General features: G+C 32.2%; 1 long non-coding RNA gene across 2 annotated transcripts; it reads right to left on the minus strand.

Annotated features, from left to right (window-relative positions):
- LOC104786414 lies at positions 1-1,527 on the minus strand. Of its 2 annotated transcripts, XR_767488.2 has the most exons (3): positions 932-1,527; positions 658-835; positions 1-295 (listed from the first exon to the last, which is right to left on the minus strand). It is a non-coding gene; the product is annotated as an uncharacterized LOC104786414 (long non-coding RNA). The 2 variants fall into 2 exon arrangements; XR_767487.2 differs by having other exon boundaries at positions 658-1,527.

The raw sequence follows: 4,483 nt of genomic DNA on the forward strand, positions 1-4,483 counted from the left end.
TAAAAAAATAAAAACAGATCTCTCAACCTATAATGAAGAAGCCTGAATTTTGTTTCTGTGACAAAAATGAAAATTGTCAAAATGTGAAGAATTTGCGTCTTATACATCTTTTTTTTTTTCAACGCGTATTATCTAGCAGTTCTAACAGTCAGATTTCTCAAGTATCGCAGTCAAATTTTATGTGGTTTTGTTTCTCTTGAATCTGCTTTTTGTAGGGTTTAATGAAACATAACAATCTTACCCCAAAGTAGAGGAGAACAATTCCACACTCTTTGAAGCCTTCATCAACTCTTCTCTGCATATACGTCAGAAAGTAAAAGTGGTGAGAAAAAATAGACTTTATATCTTATTTTAATGCACCTGATATTAAAGTAATGTATAATCTCTTTTCTTTTGTTTAACATTACAACATCTATGATGATACTATTTCGGCTAAGGATACATTATATGGTGCACCACGGGACAACTGACTACTCCTATTTGATTATCAGCAAAACAGGCACCAAGAAAATATGTTGAGAAGACGTTTTGAAGGAGATTTTGCAAATGCAACATGTTCATAGTTTTTACATACACCACATTATTAACTTTTGACTAAAAGTTTGGGTATTACACTACCTTATCATCAAAGGCCTCATGATGGTAAGATCTCTATACCTGATTTGTTGTGAAGGCAATGATGCTCGCTGGGACTGAAATCTCTACCGTAACACTTGAATGGGCGATGGCGAAATTTACCGAGCAATCCAGTAGTATTGGAGAAGATTGGAGAAGGCGAGATTGGAGATCGATGAGGAGATTTAAAAATATCATTTGAGAGATGCAACATTGAAGTCTATTTTCATATCAAACTCTTATTCGCAAATAAAAATTCGATTTGATGAAAAGAATCGATAATTACTAAAAACAAATAACGATAAAATTCTCTTACCTATGCGATCAAATTGATTCATGTCCGATAAGTTGTTATCGGGTCTCCATGAGATAATTGCATCTGTCGTTCACGCCGAGATTTGTCTTTAATTGATATCGACCTTCATAATTTCGCTATCACTGATGAGTAATCAAAAGATTTCTGGCGAGAACTTTAGCCGTTGAGCGCCGATTCCGGTGAGAAATCCTCGCCGAGAGGAAATCGTGCGATGACTCTTGTGTTTACCACCGAATTGAACACATTGAAGCTCCAATTTAAAGGTAACAACTTAAGGCATTGAGATAAGCAACAGAAGAAACTTCCATCTTCAACAAAATATCGAAATCTCTTTGAAACGATTCTGCAAACCGAGTTGATAAGAAACCGATCCGGTAAAACCCATCTTTAAGAGACAAGAACCGACTCAGATCTAAGAAAAAAAACTCAAAGGACATAGGCTGAGAAGAACCACTGTAACGCGTATGATAAAGCGTCATCACTAACCATAGATCCGATGAGATTATTTGGCAAAAGCAAAACAAAGTACAAAAGTTATAAAATAAACCGGAAGGAACTAGACTCCACCGGTAAAGAAACAATAACCGGCAATTGGTATAAAGACGATCGACAACGAACAAAGATAAGAACCGGCCAAACCCCTTTTAACCATCTTTATCTATTCAAATATTAATCTATATTATTATTTCTTACAAAAAAAAACATAATAAACCATTTTTTTGGCATTTCATTATAACTTGTGACAAATTTACATTACATCGAAAATTATATATTAAACAAAATAGTCATATTTTCAATTTAGAAAATTATATATTAAAAAAATAGTCATATTTTCAATTTAGAAAATTTATTAGAAAAATTCAATTCAAATAAAATATAACTTATTAGATTTATTTTATAAATATATATCTTTTAGCAAAGCTGAGCTTAATAAAAATACAATTAAAACACACATAATTTATAGGTATTACTAATTAAACCAACATAAATTCAATAATAAATACTATTAATTTTCACAGAGAAACACGTAATTATAGTTCTTCCTAATTTAACCTCCATTTACACTGACATTCTTATAAAAAACCGTAAAAATGATAAATAAATACTACAAAATCATAAAATAAAATAAAAATAAAATTTATGGTATCAAATGGATTGTAAGAAAAAACTATATTTTCATCCAAAATTAAAATAGTATAAGTGTTATATAACATATGAAATAATACCAAAAAAATAATTTTTATTTTAATCCGTTGCAGACTAATCATAGTGGACGAGTTTGACCCGCTTGACAACTATATTTAGGTCATCCGGTTCAAGAAGTTCTAATGTGTTCTGGGTTGTTTTCTTAATCCAGTTTGATAGTTCATGAGTTTTATAGAAATTAATTTGTCTTATCACTAATCCGGTTCACACTCGATCTTGCTTCGTTATCTTGTCAATCTAAAGCGATTGTTATTTCCCACATATTAAAATTTGATGAAAGCAAACTAAATGCAAGTCCAAATCTCTTACATATTTTTTTATTTGTTAGACTAAAATATATAATCTCAAATGGGTATTAAAACCACAGTTATGAAATGGAAAAACATTTCATATATGGGACAAATGGATTTTATGTCCCGAAATAGTCATATCACCTTTCTATTACTATTTGTTTTTTTTTCATGTAATGTTCTGTACTTAACTGGTACGAATTCTGAATATGAATTTAATAATGTGTTTTAAAAATACATTTATAAACATATGTAATATAATGCAAACATGAAACAAATTCAACTTTTAAAATTAACCCCGCACGTATGTGCGGGTCAGTCATTAGTTAAGTATTATGGGGCGCTTAATTATGATATGTATAAAAAAATGGGTCGGTTGTTTCATATATATATATATATATATATGTGCTGTATTTTTTCTGGGAAAATGACACCAAAACCCACTTTGGTGTTGAGTTGTTTCACAAAAACCCACTTTACACACTCCCTATACTTTTACAAGTTTTTTGTAAGGATACACACACATTTTGGACAATTTTGCCCCTCTCCTCTTTCTTCCATTCTTTTCTCTCTTTTTTTTTTTTTTTTTTTTTTTAACACTTTAAATGGTTATCATAAAATAAATTGTCTATTTATTTATATAAAATATGTTATGATTATATATTTTTTACATTTTAAGATACATATTGCTATATTTTTATGATTTTTTAGATTATACAGTATCCATTTGTCGTTGAACATTTGTTCAATGATAAGTGGATAATCAATTGCAGTATTGTTAATAGATAGTTACTTGTGTTTATTCATACAAAATATACATACATAAATTTGGTTAGATCATGAAGTGACCTTAGTGCAGTGGCAGGAAGTAAGTCCATTTGTAGAAGGCACCATCACACCCGGGATCGAGTCCCGGTTCCTACGTGAAAAGACCGACCTTTTTTTTTAATCATAAATAATAAATATATAATATAATATAATAATATACTACAACTAGTGGTCCCATACCCACTAGCCACCTAACCACAATCACAATCATCAGCGGAAAACATTACCAATATCCAATAAATATAAATAGCCAATATTAATTCCAATTATAAACTAATGATCCAAACAACATCCAAAGAACCAGCAATCCTAAACAACATTCTAGGACTCCACTCTAGCAACCTAACAGAAGTCAGACAACCAAACAAACCACTAGAACATCCTCCTCTTCATCGCCCTGATTCCACGGTCACACTTTGCCTTTACCTGCACCACAAACACATATTGCAATGCATGAGTATTTAATAAACACTCAGTAAGGCAATCCTCCCATCTACTGGGCTATACACACAAGCAATAGAGACATCTCTAACCATCAACCAACAATCATCAATCAACAATCAACAATCAACAAGCCAAACAACACATAAACAAGCAGATTAGAGAAATCTCCAGCTTAGATAAGCCATGGTCCTGCACTTACCTTAACAAGTGATTCACAAAACTAAATACAACCAAATGAGAGGCTTTCCAATATCCAAGAACAACCAAATTTGTTCCTACAACCAATCACAACAACAAACAAATATTGAAAACAAACTGCCAGAAAAACAGAAAAGAACAACCTCACAAGTGAAACCACGAAATCAAAACTAACCGTTAATTTTCTAATCCCTCCGGTGAAACGCAAGGTATATACGTCCAGAAGCTGTCCACAAAATTTCAGCACGATCAGATTACAGATGAAACCGAAATCGTCCCCGTAACATCCGCTGGTCTCAATCCGCGAATGAGAAGAAACGCCCCACGAAACTACCAATATCTTCTAGAATATTAACCCAAATTCACTTCTGTAAAAAGGCGAGTGTACGAAAATCTCTTAGCTACAAAACGATTTGACCAGTCGAATCCTCTTTCTCCCAAACCCTGACAGTTCTGTTTCTCTCTTAACACTAAGGAAAAAGCTTGATCTCCTTCTCTTTCTCCTTTACACTCAATAACCAAGAGTTATGTCTCTTTCTCTCCTTCTCTTAGATGAAAATGTCGAGAGGAGGCGTGAGTTGAGAAA

This window comes from Camelina sativa, chromosome 5 (assembly GCF_000633955.1).
Source record: "Camelina sativa cultivar DH55 chromosome 5, Cs, whole genome shotgun sequence".
NCBI lineage: Eukaryota > Viridiplantae > Streptophyta > Magnoliopsida > Brassicales > Brassicaceae > Camelina > Camelina sativa.